The sequence below is a fragment of the Pholis gunnellus genome (genome assembly GCF_910591455.1).
Source record: "Pholis gunnellus genome assembly, chromosome: 12".
NCBI lineage: Eukaryota > Metazoa > Chordata > Actinopteri > Perciformes > Pholidae > Pholis > Pholis gunnellus.
In genome coordinates, this window is record NC_136539.1 from 22,744,180 (window position 1) to 22,760,703 (window position 16,524).

Below are 16,524 nucleotides of genomic sequence, written 5' to 3' on the forward strand. Positions count from 1 at the left end.
TACTGGTAAGATTTCATAGGAACCGTTGAAGTTGAAGAACTTCCACTCCGTCCTTGCTGAACTGAACACCAGCTGCCTGCACGGCTCTGCTTGCATGTCTGAACCCGGTGCAGCCTATATGGAAGAGGAAGATGTGCAAATTACACCGTCTCCCCCACATGTACAGTAGGCTATAGAAATGTGTCAGACGTGCGGTTTCCTCGTCGTCTGAGGTCTCTATGTTAATTGGGTGGTGTTGTGTCTAGGCCAACTGAACTTTCCCAGGCAGGCGTGCAGCTGCAGAACCATTCCTACCATACCTCATTACAAAGTGGCGATATACACACTATAAGTATAAGTGATTATGCTCCACGCTGGGTAGAGTTACAATATGTTTGCAGGGCACGCTGGCCGCTCCTCTTGTTTCTCAGACATCTGCTCCTGATTTTTTTTTTTCTTCCTTTTCCACCTTTTGCATCTGGTTGTATTTGCAGCACAGAATACAGACTATCATTCCATATTCATTATTATTTCCTGAGGCGCTGAGGCCGAGCTCTTTGGTGTTTCACATGGCAGAGACCTGAGCCGGGACGTTCTCTCTCACGCCTGGGTGATGGGAGATCTGGTCAGGGGAGCAGAGGCCGACTGCTGGGAGATGGGTTTGTATGCATGCTGGTGTGTGTGTGTGTGTGTGTGTGTGAGTGTGTGTGTGTGTGTGTGTGGGTGGGTGTGGGTGAGTCCTCAGCTCCTGTTTCTTGGCCACCCAGAAGAGGTTGGTCCTCCTGCTCTTCTTTTCTCTCCTGCTTCCTCCTTTCTTCAGCGTGATTCATTTAAATATTGTGTGCGTGTGAATATCATGGTCAAATATGTGAGTAGTATGTGGAGCTGGAGCTGAGTGAGGTCAGAAAAAAATGTCTGCACAACCCCGGGATACGCTGAATGTCAATGTTTCTGAACCAAACGCATGTTTTATATATGTGATTCATATCAGCCGTGCAGAAATGCGGCTCATTTTATTTGTATTAATTAAACTTCTGCAGCATGTTGTAACTTTGCACACTGATTGGCTTACATGATTTTTTTTTCAGGAAGTGAAATGTGGTTATGAGATTATTTCCAGTCTTTGTCTCGCCGGGACTTAAAGTGTTAAAAAAGTAAAAACCCGTCCGTCACTCAGTTTGAAGCAGGAGAAGAAGAAACAGTGAACTCAGCAGAGCGATCTCCAGAGAGGAGCGGGAGGCCGTCAGGTGACGAGTGAAGACTCTGTGCTTTCATCACAAACCTGCTCTCCTTTCACCATCAGGGTGATTCATTTTTCCTCCTCATCAGGCTCTCTGCACCTCCTGCTCCTCCTCTTCATCCTGAATCCTCTTCTCGCCTCCTGCTGGATAATTGTCTCCATTGTCTTCTACCTTCTACCTCGTCCTCTGCCTCGTCCCGTGTCTTATTTTGAGGTACTTGTACTTTACTGATGGGTTTGTACTTCAGGAATTTGACTTGTAATAGAGTATTACTACATGGTGGTATTGCTACTGTTATTTAAAGTTACTGTGAGGAACTTTTACCTGGTTCTGAACCAGTCTCAGTTTAGTCCTGATCCTCTATAGAGTTATTCTTAATGCTCGTCATCGGAGCCACCGGGTCGGAAACCAGATGAAATCATGCAGGTTCACCAGAAACTCCTTCAGTTCACAGTCCAGCAGAGACCGGTCCACCGTGGACAGACCCAGCACCGGCTTCACCTGCAGCCTTGGACTTGCAGTCGGAGCTCCGGAGGGAGGAGGAGAGCTCAGCTCCCGGCAGCAGCAGCATCTCCTCCTCCTCCTCCTCCTCCTCCTCCTCCAGGAGCAGAGCTTCTCCTCTCTGGGAGTCAACACTGACACCACGCTGCTGGAGACCCAGGACGTAGTGCTGGACCCACTGGAGGGAAGGGAGGCACGGGAGAACCAGAACCAGGACTGAGAGGGGCAGACTGTCAGACCTGCTGCAGTAACATGAGAGGTTTCTAAAGGGAGTCTACTGTAGTCCACAGAGACCAACGGAATCAACACTAAACGAAGGTTCCTCGTAGTAACTTTCAAGATCTGAGTACTTCTGCTTACTCTCCATATTTTCCTCCTCCTGCTCGTCCTTCCCTCAGTCTCTTCATCTCCTTCCCCTCTTTCTTCTCCTCCAATCAGACCAGCCTGGCTTTCTTACACTGGCAACCTGTAGTTTTTAGACTTGATTTAAAGATCTTACTGACAAAGCGAGAGGCTGAGCCCCGAGTCATTCATCAGCGTCGTTCCTTGTTGTTGAGGTCTAGATTCATAAATAAAGCTGATAGAAACGTTGCAGTCAGTGCTCCTAGACTTGAGTTGCAAACTCTGTCTCGTCTTTAAAATCACATTTAAACACAAACGTTTTTAGAATTTCTCTTCTGTGATTTTATTTGTTTTATGACATTTTAGCTTGTTTTACTCTCTGTGTGTTTAGTTTCTAACTTTTGGTTTATTTCATTCTCTTTGTGTTTTATCGTAAAGCACGTTGTTTCTGCGTATTGAAAGGTACTGTATAAATACAGTTTATTGTTATAAACACATCTAATACATGTAAGTGTGTTCCTACAGAACACGTAGATGTACACACACATGCCGACTCTCTGCAGCAGAGTTTAGGAGAGATGCTGGTCGGAAAGTCCGGCTGGTGGCGACCGACACTCCACCTGTCATAATACAACCATGCAAAGCATGATGGGAAGGTGGTGGTGGGGAGGGGGGGGAGCTGCTGAGTGAGGGGCCAAAGATGTGTGTGTGTGTGTGTGTGTGTGTGTGTGTGTTCTCTGGACTCTGGATCCTGATGCTGAAAGACAGGGTCTCCCCTCTGACACTGCAGGCATTTCGGAGTCCACAGGACGTCCACCACCCACGTGGACGGACGGACGTACGGACAGCTACAGCAGGATGACGGACACCTTGACAAACAGAAGATGTGTTGGCTGAAGAAGACAGACAAACGAATGACGGATGGATCAGATACACGGACACACGGACGGACGGACGGACGGACAGTCAACCAGATGTGGAGACGGAGGAGTCGACCACTTGGAAGGATAGAATTTGGCCGGAGGGATAAAAGAAATAATAAAGTCAGAGGACGTGTCAGTGATTGAATTGTCGAAACCGACCGCACACAGCCGGCGGCGTCCCTCCCTCACCGGCCCGCTGTTCTCAGAGCGAAGCCTCGCGAAGCATAATAAACATTCAGAAAAGTATTTTGTGTAAAGCAATGTTTGCTTCCCCAGAGGAGAATCTGGATTTCATTATGTCATCATGTGACTGAGAGTGTGAGAAGCAGTGTGTGTGTATGTGTGTGTGTGTGTGCGTTTGTCATGTCAGTGCATGTGTGTGTGTGTGTGTGTGTACAGACACTACAGTGTGTGTATACTTTGGGTTTTATTTTGACGATATAACAATATGTATTCTGCACGACGGCTTCCTTCATCGGTGTGGATTTCTTTTTCTAAAACTGATTTCTTAGTTGACTTTCTAGACAATTTAACAGATTCTATTGATGTTTAGAATCACGTTCACCAGAACTGAAGATGTTTTCTATGTTGGACTGAAACAATAAGTTCAATCGATCAACAGGAAAGTATTCCACAATGTTTGATGATCATTTAAGTCACTTATAAAGCAGAAATAACAGAAATATCAATGTGCTGCTTTTCTTCTGTTATGTTATTGAAAATGTAATATTTCAGGACTATTGACATTGCCCACACTTTTATGACATTTTACAGATAAAATTATTAATTAAGAGATTCTCAATCTTAATGGGAATATTCCCGGTAAAATAACGGGGAATATAAAATAAATAAAAAAATATTTTAAAAAAAGGAAAATAATATCTATACATATGCTTTTATTGTCTTTTTTATTTTATAAAAAAATATTTTATTTGTGACATTGCTCTCTTTGCACTTCTTAAACTGTGTTTTTTAAGGTGCTATATAAATAAAGTACTATTATTAGTAGTAATTCATATATATATCTCTAAAGTGAGTGTAGTGAGTGTGTGCTGTTGTATTTTTGCTCCCTGCATAAAAACACATGATGTGATTCAGAGCTGCTGAATTTGAGAGGTTGAAATATAAACTTGAATTATTCTTTAAATGTATTCATGAACATAGATGTATAGTTCCCCTGACGGTCTCTTCATGTTCATCATGCAGACGTTGTGCTTTGTGCTCACACATGAGCACCAGAAACCTCTGGCTTCTTCTCTGCTTTCTGTATTTCTCACCGTCGAGCCTGAACTCTGCATGGAACCTGAACTTTCCACCAGTTTCTAAAAGCTGCTTCCAGCCAACAGGCCCGGGCTCTTTTCTTTCCTTTCACGAGGCATCTGATTGGTGCCGCTGCCAGAGACTCAGACTGAGTGAGTCGTGTGTGTCGGAGCTGCTGATGTGATGTCACTGACGTGTCAGAGGTCACCTGACAGCTACGACGACAGAACGTCAACAAACACGGCGGCACAAAGAGCATCTCTGTTTCCTCTCCGCTGTGATCCACATCATGAAAACACTGCAGATCTATTTCTTCTGTTTGTTACACCGTACACTATTTCAAACTTAAATATGATCACATAATAAAAATATAACTTACAGTCGTAATAAATAAAATAAGATAAAATGCTACAACATACATTTTTTTAATCCCAGGCAAGTGAATTTAGTAAGATGAAAAAAAACTAGAATACTAAGTCCAAAATGTCAAAGATAGAGTTTTTTAAAAATAAATTTAAATCAGAAAATCAGATAAATATTTAGTAAAAGAACAAAACATCACGACGACTTAAATCCTGTACATGTCGTGTACTTTAATTAAATAGAACATTACGTAGAAAGTCTGACTTTAAATATTCATGTTTGTAAAGAAGTGGAATATAAATAAATCTATTCTTGGAAGATGTAAATTGATTCAGAATCGAGAGTCGAGATTCTAATATGGAACAACTTTTCCAGACAAATACTAAATAAATACTAAACTCATAAATAGTCAGCAGTTGATTCATTTCATTGTCTCTACTTCTTATTGGAGACGTCTCTGTGTCCTGTCAATCAGGTTTAACTGTGTGTGTGTGTGTGTGTGTGTGTGTGTGTGTGTGTGTCCCTCAGGGAGGCCGTGTGTTTCAGCACCTTGTCTCATTGGCTGTTGTAGTGTTGACAGGACAGGGGTCGGGGGGGCAGACGGGGTGAAACAGAATTACAACCGATCAAAAGGAAACTTCCCCAGCTTCTGTATGAACATCATCAATATTATCATTCATGCAATTATTACTGTTATTTTATTGAGTTTTGAATAATCGTTCAGTACGTTACAGTTTGACTGCAGCATGTGAGCTGACAGCAGACGTGTGCTCTTCATCGTAAGAACTGGTGATAAAAGAAGGTTTCAATAAGACCGAGCCGGAGGAACGGAGACATTACTGATTGTATTAGTTACACCTGTGTTTGTAACCTGAACTCCTGTTTTATGTGAGAAACCTGGACTCTGCTCACCTTTATGTTCATTTATGAGTCTCATGTCTTCACCTTAACATAGACTTTTGACTGACAACACTCAGTCGAGAAGGTTTATGAGACCGTCAAAGTGGAGGAAGCCCAAATAAATTAGTGTGTCACGCTACGTCGTCACGCTACGTCGTCACGCTACGTCGTTACGCTATGTCGTCACTCTACGTTGTCACGCTACGTCGTCACGCTACGTCGTCACGCTACGTCGTTACGCTACATCTTTACGCAAATAATTTACAACGTTAGCCACGTGGCATTGTGCGTTTCGGCAAGCATGTTGTGAGGCTCATATGAAAAGTATTTATGTTTTGTTCTTAGAAAAAAATGGTTTTCAGACACGTACACTTTGTAGATCTACATTTGGACAATAAGCTTTCTCCATGAAGGTCCGTCAACTGTTGAACACATTACCGACTGAAATTAAATTAATTCCGGATATCCAGAAGTCCTTTACAACAAAAGTTAAGCGCTGGATAAAAGCAAACCAGAGTAGAGTAAATGACCGTTGTGTATTGTTGGTGTATTTCCATATTTGTAGAGTATTGTAGTTTTATGATATAGAAAGCTGTATATTAGTTACACTGTTCATGTAAAAACCCAACGAGGGACAAGATCTGAAAATTAGCAAAAATATAAAGTCTCTGTGCAGCACATCAGTTTCACGCCCTGAAACAAATATGAATAAGTTCAGAAAACATCTGGCGACCGGTCGGTAGTCATTTGGAGCCAAAACATCTCTTGACGTCAGATGTCATATTCTGCACATAAGACAACGTGTATTTTGTATTGTTGATCATTACAGTGCAACTCAAAGAAATGAGTCCACTCAGAGTCTCTGTCTCACACCAGTGGTGTCGTAAATGTTTCTCATGATTACAGCCACATGTCCGTGATGCCTGACGCTTCCCTCCTCCTGCAGTGATCACAGCTGAGCAACACGACATAAATGTCACAACAAAAGCTTTTCGCTCAGTCTGAATGCAGCAGTGTGAGCATTTTGCCATGTAGAGGATACATACTTTATGACTAGTCAGTGTGTTCTTCAAAGTCCTCGTTAGCCATCTAGCATGAGGAAAGAACGCGTCAGAGAGAGAGAGCTCTGTGGAAAGAGCCGAGCTCCGAGAAAAGTGTCAAAACTGATGAAGACTGCAGAGCTGCAGCGAGCGTGTGCATCTGCATGTCTGCTGCATGTGTGTTTATTACCCGTTTCCAGAATAACAAGAGGGATCGGGGGATGAGTGGATGCCAGTGCAGCGTGTAATCAGAGCCAGATCCTACGATCCATCAGCGCCGGGGTCCATCGGAGGAGGACTGACATCGGTAGACGGACTTTCTCCTGATTCCACCGCAGCAGAGACCCGGTCATTAGTCAGCCTGACAGCCCTCGTTTATTCCCGGCGACGTGAAAAATAATGACTGTCTCTTTTGGTATGAACCCCCCCTCTCTCTCTTACTCCCCCCCCGACCTCCCCCACCTCCCCCAAACAGCCCACAAACTAGAAGTCATGCAGACAAACTCAATCTGGATGACAGTTTATCCTTCTTATCCCTGTGGGGTGATTCCTCCGGACTGCATCGTTCTTCAAAGTCAGAGTTCTCTGGATATTTTCCTTCTTTTATTACGATGAAGCAAAATACATGTTTGTATCTGGATACAAGATATTGGGCCACTTGCTAATATATTCCACTTGCTCACTAACAGCACACAGATCAGGAGAGTCACCCACATTTTATTTGGTTAATGTAATAGACTGTATGTAAGACGTGGACGTGGTCATCGTGACGTCACTCATTGGTTTGTGGACTGATGTTATGAAGCCGATCGAGTTCAACGAGTTCACCGTCGCCATCTTGAATTACGTCCACCTTCATGTTGTTCCGCAACCAATGAACAGAGGTTACCATATTTGGTAACTTCGATACAGCATGATGTTCATTTAGTAAGTGATGGTCCATTTAGAGTCAAACAGACCATAAAGCAGGGGATGCTTTAGGGCGGAGCTACACAGTGATTGACAGGTCTCTACCAGAGACGTATACTGCGTCTCTACGTCACTCCTCCTCAGTCCAGATATGGTCACTTCCTGTTTATTGGTTGCAAAAAAAACCCAATATGGCGACGGCAGTAATCCAAGATGGCGACGGGGAAATTGTCATACTCTCTTCCCAACAAGATGCTGACATGTGTGGCCACTGTAACAACTAACAACAATACATTTTCTTTTGTACATTATTTTGTAAATCACTTGATCACGGAAACCAGTTCGATGTCCGTTCTACTCGTAGTCTAAAGAGAAACAACTTCATCAGTTCAGAGAGCAAAGTCGTTCTTGACTGATAAAACACGGGTCTGCTTCTGTCTGACGTCAGACACCCGATGTTTCAGAAACACCATTGTTGATGAGTAACTCTGCCGCCGTCATCACTGCAAACTCCACAAGTGCTGTGCTCCAACGCAAAACCTGCCGAGCGTAAAGAGCAGCAACCGAGGGAGACAGGGTTTACTGTACAACTGCTTAAAGAAACTAAACATGGTCATGTTTATATGTACCTAATATACACTGGCTTTACTAGGTGTGGCCAAGCTTCAGATATGTGCTAACACAGAGTAACGAGAACCTGAAGCAATAAATGATTTAACCGTTAAAGACCGGCGACACGGGCCAAAGTCAACCCTGATCTGCAAATGTGACCTTGTTATCCAGTTAGCTGTGTGTGTGTGTGTGTGTGTGTGTGTGTTTGCATATATCGCCTGCTTCCCCTTCAACCTGATGACTGATTAAGAGTCAGAACACTGAGTAAACTGTCTGCCCCGAATATTAGCGGGTGTGTACAAATATATGTGTGTGTGTGTGTGTGTGTGTGTGTGTGTGTGTTCTCAGCAGCCCCTAAAAACAGCCGCAACATTATAACACCTAATTTACTCTCATTTAAAAGCAGGAACTGAAGGAGAGGTCGATGGTATTTGCTCGACATACAGATGTGAAACAGGAAGCTGCTTCAGATCAACACATCTGAGAAAAGTTCATCCAAAAACTGGCTTCAGTGTTCTGACTTTTTAACATCTTTTGACATTTGATGTTTTAATCCCGAGCAGTTTGCAGGGAGGTATCAGGCAGAAGCTGAAGGACGCTCCGGACAGGATGGACGGACGGAGACGGTTATGAGACAGCCGCTCTGCTCTGTTTTTAGCAATCGCAAAAAAAGCTTCATCTGGTTTCATAACCACAACAGCCGACACCCACATCCACAGCCCCACAGAGCTGAAAGGGTTTCTCCTTTTTAAGTGGAGTCAAAAAAAAAAAAAAAAGGGCTTCATGTCATCTTCATTTGCTGTGACTTCAATGGGAGTCAAACCCCAAACCTCCCAGTATCAGAGGGGACAGCAGCCACAGAGCTATCAGTTATTACCATATTACAGTTATCGTCGTTATATTTCACTGCTGTGTACCACACACACCATGTGTGCGTCAGGCTCCTGCACAGATACATGAATGTGACTACAGGCTGTGATCAGCGTTTAGGATGAGAGTTATATTATTTTGAGCAAATCAAAAGCCATAAAAAAAAGAATGAGACAGCAGAGGTGCATGTAGGTTTGAGCATGTGTCAAGTTGATGGTTCAGTTTTTAGCTTTTGAAATATACAAAATGGTAAATTTTTCTCAAATGAATTTGCAGAATTTCTTTTGTAGTTTTTAATTTAATATTTAATATTTGCAGTTCACCTCTGAGCCACATGAGGGAGCCTGAATGTTCGTGTTGTTCTGATAATTGTAACTGATAACTAATAACATTGAATCTAATATGAAATAGTGAACATCACGTTTGTGTTACCGATGAGAAGAAATGAGAAGTAAGACACAGCCTGTGAATAATTACTTTGTATGTGGTTCGTTGTGATTTTGGTCGCGATGGTTTATCATTTTTTTAAAAACTGGGTCCCAGTAAAAAAGTTTGGGAAACACTACCGGGGACTAAAGGTCAAGATAACTCAACCTGTGACGCTTTTATTTTCATATACTCCTTTAATTTAACGTCATATTGATGCTATGATTTGTTTACATCTGTGTGTGATATGGAAGCCCACCTCTGCAATAAGAACAAAAGTATTTAAAAAATATTTCATTCATTTCTTTAAAAATATGTTTTATTGCTTTTATTGCTTCTGACATGTAAGAATAATAAGAGAAATATGTACGAAATATGACTTGTAAATATGAGAAGAAAGCGACGATGTACAAATTTACAATTTTGACATAATAATAATAATTATTAGTAAAACTGCTGAAAAAATGTTCTGATGTCAAAATAATGTCTTGATTACAGGAAATAAATGACTGAGTAACTTATTATTATAGGCGGGAACAACATAATATTTCTTTGGCATAATAAGCTGTTATTAATAAAAATAAATGCTTTATAATAAAGACAATGTGTATATTTATTTACGAGTCTTGAATCTGAGCCTCCTCATGTATATATGTGTGTAAGCGTGTTTTTGAGAGATCAGTGTGTGTGTGTGTGTGTGTGTGTGTCTATAAACAGCATAATATAATGTGTCCACATTATATGACTGGGTGTGTCTGTGTCTTGATGTGTGTGTGTGTGGGTGTGTGTGTGTGGGTGTGTGGTTGCTCCAGCTGCAGTCCAGACCGTGAGGATCTGGTCCAGATGGATGCCGGGTCAAGTCCTGCCGGAGCAGCAGACGCACTGAGGAGCATGAAGAGCCTCAGTCACCATCAGGCTCAGCAGGCCAACATGACGAGCAGCGGCTTCAATCATATTCAGTTTGTTTCAACGGACAGCGAAAGGTGTTAAAAGCTGCATATTATAATATATATATATCGTACAAGATTTGCTTTGCTTTTCCTGAGCTGGCGTGATCTCAGCCCTTCCTCCAAAACGTCACGTTACAAAACGACATCGTGAATTACGTTTAGAGAGAATCGAGTTTGTCGACTAATCGATTAGTTGATTAATTAACAGATTTCTGCACAAAGAATCATCAAGCATCACTTTAGTTCTTCTGTTCAGATGAGCTTCTGAGTTTCTTGGTAAAAAAGTAAATCAGTATTACAAAAAACAACAACTATCAACTGATGTGATTTTAGTCCTCGAAGACCAAAAGGCCCGACTAAACCTCAGACAGTAGTGTAGCGTTTCTGTTTTGTTTTGTTTCAATTCATCATCACTTTAAGCCAAAACATGAAGTTTCACTAAATGTAACAAAGTAGCTTTGAAGTTTTTTGTTTTATTGTCTTAGAATTTACATTGTAAATGTAACTTTATAGAAACGTCATAAGAATGAAGTATTTGTGGAACAAAAGTTGTACAAAAGTTTGAACAGAAATGAAGGATTATTGTAAACTCGATGCAGTGAAATAGTTTTCTTGCTCATCTCTGTATGAAGCACAGAGATGAGCCTCGATCCTACACCAGAAGGGCCAACATGCTGTCACAGATGTTGAGTTATGAAGTTATTTTTGAGTCCAACACTTTCCTGCGGTTCCACAACCGAAGACATGAGGAGACCCGAGCGATGCCTCGCTGCCACGAGTGAGACTCGGAGTCGCTCGTCTCCTGTGAAATGATCGGCCACACGCCGGGAGCTCAGAGTCGCTGTCGCGCTCTTTATGATTTCCCCGGAGTGACTGCAGCTATTTCAGGAAGTAACCAAACACCAAGGATTAAATGACCAACGTCTGACTGTGTTTATATGTGTAGCACCGCTAGTGTAGAGGGTGACTGCGGTTAAGTGGAGCGCAAGGCCGCCCTTCAATCAGAGGATCGGCGGGTTGATCCCCGGCTCTGGCCCCGCTAGTCGCATGTCGTTGTGTCCTTGAGCAAGACGCTGAACCCCAACAATTGCTCCCGTAGCTGTGCCCGCTGATAGAATCTGACTTGTTAGTCGCTTTGGATAATAGTGACTGTAATGCTAACTTCTGCTGCAACCTTCTTCAGCTGCATAATGGTGTGCATGTGTCCTGAAACAATTTAACATCGAGAATAATTAATCAAATATTTATCAAAGACGTTGAGCTGCAGTGTTTGATTCTTCTTCCTCTTCCTCACCACTAAAGGTGCATTCACTGTAAACTTGTAATACAAGATAATAAATCCCTCTTCACCTGTAGAGTCTCTAAACGTCTGTAATGAACTAAACGTCTCTTAAAAACCGTTGACTATAAATATGAACATTAAAATGAAACAATCATTTTCAGTCTGGCTTTATCCAATGTTCAGATTTCAGTTCTGGAGAAGTATGAAAATGAACACTTATTTAATAAGATTATGCCTCATTTACATATTTTAACACACAATTTCCAAAAACCTGAAATACAAAAAAGAATTGTCTTAATTGAAGTAATCAGCTGGAAGCTTCATGATGATATCTAGTAAATGTCTTTAACTATTCACCTGTAATGTTTCATCTTCATTTAGAACACTTATAATAATGTTAAATTGGTTACTTATTCTACAACTGTTCCTTACATGAAATATATTTTTAAGTATATATAATAATGGTATGAGGTATTTTTAGTTACTATAAATGTAATTAAAAACACACCTTCAATAAAAAGCAGGTGGTCGATCCCTTATATCTGTCACACATAATCCCACATCCTCAGAATTATAGCGTTCTCTTCTAATGACTTTCTCTGCTGCTATTCTCGCGCCTCTACATTCCTCCGCCGGGTTTACTCAGCTGCCTCCACCGGCCTCAGACCGGCCTCAGCAACGAGGGATTCGCACCCGCAACCATCCGGGGAGGCCGACCGACCAACGAGCCTCTGCTCACCGTCCGAACTCACCGGCGCCTCAAACCCACCCCGCATTAATTATAATTACATTTCCAGCTTCCTCCTCCTCCTCCTCCTCCTCTTCTTCTTCAGCTCACTGTCACTTCATATATCTGCCTGAACGCTCCACCAATCTGTCACTAACCGGGATGATTTATCCCGTCGGGGAGCTGCAGTCCGAGCAGTAACGGCTCATTGTTTGGGTTTTAATTGACTTTTGTTGGACGGGGGGGACGGGGGGGGAGGGGGGCCGACCACTTCTCGGCCGCGTTTTATTGGTTTTGTATCGCCCCGAAGACGGGAACGTGTGGAGTGAGAGAATTATGGCGCCGCAGCTTCGAGCCAGGACTCGAACACACGCAGTCCTGAGGACGTTTGGTTCCAGGCGGGAGCGACACTCGCTCGGTCAGATTCTGGTCCGACTGAGCGGCCCGGCGGAGTTCTACGCCGGCTCATCTCCTCAGCGGGTTCTTTGTGAAAGAAAGTTGCACGATTCCAACTGAAAGGTCGCCAGCGATTCACATGTTGGTCTCTGGGCTGTGAAGTTGAATATAAACTGCCAACACGTGTTTTCTTCTGTAAGTCTGTCAATAATCAACACAGCGAGACTCACAGGAGCTCTATATTTACATGACGAAGACATATTGTCCTTCATTTTCCTCTCCAGGGATTAATAATCATCTCAACCTGGTCCCACTATTGGCTTTTGAATGTTGCCTGAGGACAGTCTGTTCTTCTGTTGTTTACGCTCCGCTGCACATATCCACAGAGCCTCGTCATTCTGGGTCTTCTACCACCAAATAATTCACTTCTGTGCTTTATTCATGTTGTTAAACTTACTAAAGTTGACGTTTTCTCCACTAAAAACAAGCTATAATCACAACACTCGACCCTTTAAATACATTTGGTGAGCTTGTAAGCCAACAGTTAATGTATTTTGCATCATGTTTCTGACCACTTGACACATGTAAGTCCTGTGTTCTCTCTCTTGTAGCTCTGTGTTTGGTCTCCACCACCTCCTGAGGGAAACATCGTCTCTTTAGCTGCTAAATGCTCCGCTGTGTTCACCAGCGAGTCTCTAACTGTGTTCGTCTGCTGTTTGCTGTTTTAGAGTGAAAACAACAAGAGAAGTGAGATTCAACCAAAACAGTTGAGTTGCTCGAAAAAAACAAAACAATGATCTCAAAGATAACTTCCTGTGCGTGTCACTGGTTGTTGGTGATTTGTTTTATGCTCCTTTTGTAAACTCTGTTAAAAATATTGTGTGCAGTCGATTATTCAAATGTCTTCTGTCCAAGGACTGCAGGTGGAAATTAACATTATAGGACAACTTCTGATTAAAGGGCATCATCCCCTTACAAATAAACTAAGGAACTAAATAGCATAATTAGGATGGGCAATGGTAACGCTAGCTTTTAAAATGATCCAACTATAAAACCCAGCTGGGTTTTGATAACTCTATCTAAGCTAAAATGATCCTTCTGAACATAAACCAACATATCTATTGTTAATGCCATAGTGTGTTTATATGATTAAGTATATTTTTTCTAAAGTGTATAATACCCTAAAAATAACATTTGTGTTTACGTTACCTTAGAAAGAGTTCTATCTAGAACAACGAGCAGTCCTCTCTATGGAGCCTTTGAATCATGCATTGTGGTCCGGAAGTATTGGTTATTTAAACAAATATAACACAAAATGTGTTTGAAATAAATTACCAACAATAACAGAACGTATTCAGAAATGTAAATGATGAATTCCACTGGATCGAACACTCTGATCGGACAAGATTTAGAGTTTTTGGAATAATCTAATTTGTTGAGTACTGCTACAAAAAGAAATATTGCTGCGATTGGCAGTCGAAGTCTAAAACCATGAGGATGTCAGGCTTTACAGAACCGTATCAGTCAAATCCTTCACACGCTCAGTGTACCTGGCATCAACTACTCTCAGGTCTCTGCTTTTACTGCTGCTGCTCTTCTCTGTCGGTGTCAGAAACAGACGCCAGCCTCCTCCGTCTCCCTCGCTGCTGCTGCGAGTGGAAAGACGCATGAGGCGAGCAGCCGAAAGGCTTTGACTCCCGGGCCAAGAGGAAGACGCAGAGGAAGAAGAAGACAGCGAGATTTGGCAGAAGCAGAGAGATCTTCCACAAGCGTGGTGCGGTCGACTACTACGGAGCTATGGAAAGGGGGGAAAATACGACAGCTTTGAGCCGTCCTCACGAGGCCTGAACGACCTCCATGCTTGTTGCGTCCAGACTCCACAGCTGACTAACCTTTTGATAAACAAGCGAGCTGAAACCCTCACAGGAATCCCCGTCACTGCTACCAGATACGAAAACGTAACGTGTCCTTTGACCTCTCCTGTCCCTGCAGCATTCTGCCCCCTCCCGATCTTCTGAAACACTTGTTGCTGTGATTTAAAAAAGGCAGGCGGTGGATGTCAACTCACAAACATGTGGAGGTCTCCGCCTGCCGGAGAAGTTCTGCAGCGTGTACGTCCTCGTCCTGCCAGGCTGCTCGTCTCTTGAGCATAAAGAGAGACGAGGAGGGACAATTAAGGGTCATGAACGGAGCTAAACTATCCGTAACCGCACTGAGAGCAGCCGGGTAATGAGTCCCAAAGATCGCACCGCAGGTCACGGGTGAACGAAGGCTGGGCGAGCTACGCTAATGGAAACGACGAGCGCTGATCAGTGCACGATGCACGCCCAGTTTAGGGATTGAATATCATAAGGAAACCCACATGAGGGGGGGGGGGGGGGGGGGTTATCTGCTGGAGAAGGTGCGTTGGAGTGACACCAACATCTGTGCATCAGTAGCGTTCCGTTCCACGAAGGAGGATCCATCTTCTCGGGATTGTGCGCTAATCAAGGGCCCCGGGTAAGAAAGAACAGAAAAAGATTCGGGTCACTGAACCCGACGAGTGTACGACGGAGCAGCCGTTGCCTTGGGAACCCCCGAACACAGCCGATGTAAATAACGTGATCTATTGGTGCCATCTGGAAAAGATTGGGCCGAAAAGGGTGCCTCAGTCTTTAGCCTCTTCTCTCTGCTGTGTGTGAGGGGATCCATTACCCCGTTTATTTGTGCAGCTAAGTCTTTGGTGGGCGAAGAGGATTATACAGTGGGGAGATCCACAGAGTGGATCCTACACAAGCAGCGCTACTAAAGCTGGATTTCTGATATATCCTGAACAATAATGGATTTACAAGGCAGGACTTTTTCTTTTTTTACCCCCTCTCTCCTCCTCACAACCTCTTCATTTTCCACAAATTGAAACCAGACCTGCAGAGAGCAGCTCCTCTGTATGTGCAGAGAGAGAGAGAGAGAGAGAGAGAGAGAGAGAGAGAGAGAGAGATCAGGGTTTTCTTTAAAACACTTAAGAGTCTGGACTGATGGAGGAAGTGGGGAGAGAGAGAGAGCTCCATACATGTGGCAGCGAGTGTTATTGTGTGGTTTTCTATTAAATCCCTTGTTAGTCTCTCAGTGATTCCCAACAAAGCCCCGCTGGTCCCTACTGAAGGATTCCATCTTTGAAACTTGAGCACAAATATTTCTTTCCAATTTATTTTCTCCAGAAAATCACGCAATTTAAATGGAAAGAATTTGTTTTATTTTTATTGATAAACACATCTTGTCATTAGTAGTTTTAATGATGAATTATTAAAGTTAGTGTAATCAGCTCATAATTCATCTAATATCTGTTTTATATTAACGTGAAAACATCTTCAAACTACTGGATTTATTCAAGTTTATCACCAAAACTACATTTTACAGATGACACGTGAACACATCATGATGAAGTTATAATGTACCTTCAGTCAGTACTCGTGTTCACTGAGCAGAGCCTGAAGGCATCATGATGTCACTGAAGTGAACCTCCGTTGGTTAGCCGTTAGCGGTGCTGCTAACGTTACTAGCTCTCCTCTGATTGGTTGTTTACAATGAAACTTTATCAGAGATCAGAGACTAGAAACACAAGTTCTACTGAGTCAGTGAAACTTTATTTACTCTCTGATGGTTTACGGTAAACTGTGTCATTAATCTGAGGTTCACATGCGTGATGAACTGTGAGGGGGGTCAGTACGGATCACGTCCGTTACACTATGAGTTTACATGCACACTAATTATTTCTAATATGACAATATTCCAAAATTGACATGGGTCACGTGTAGCATATCCCA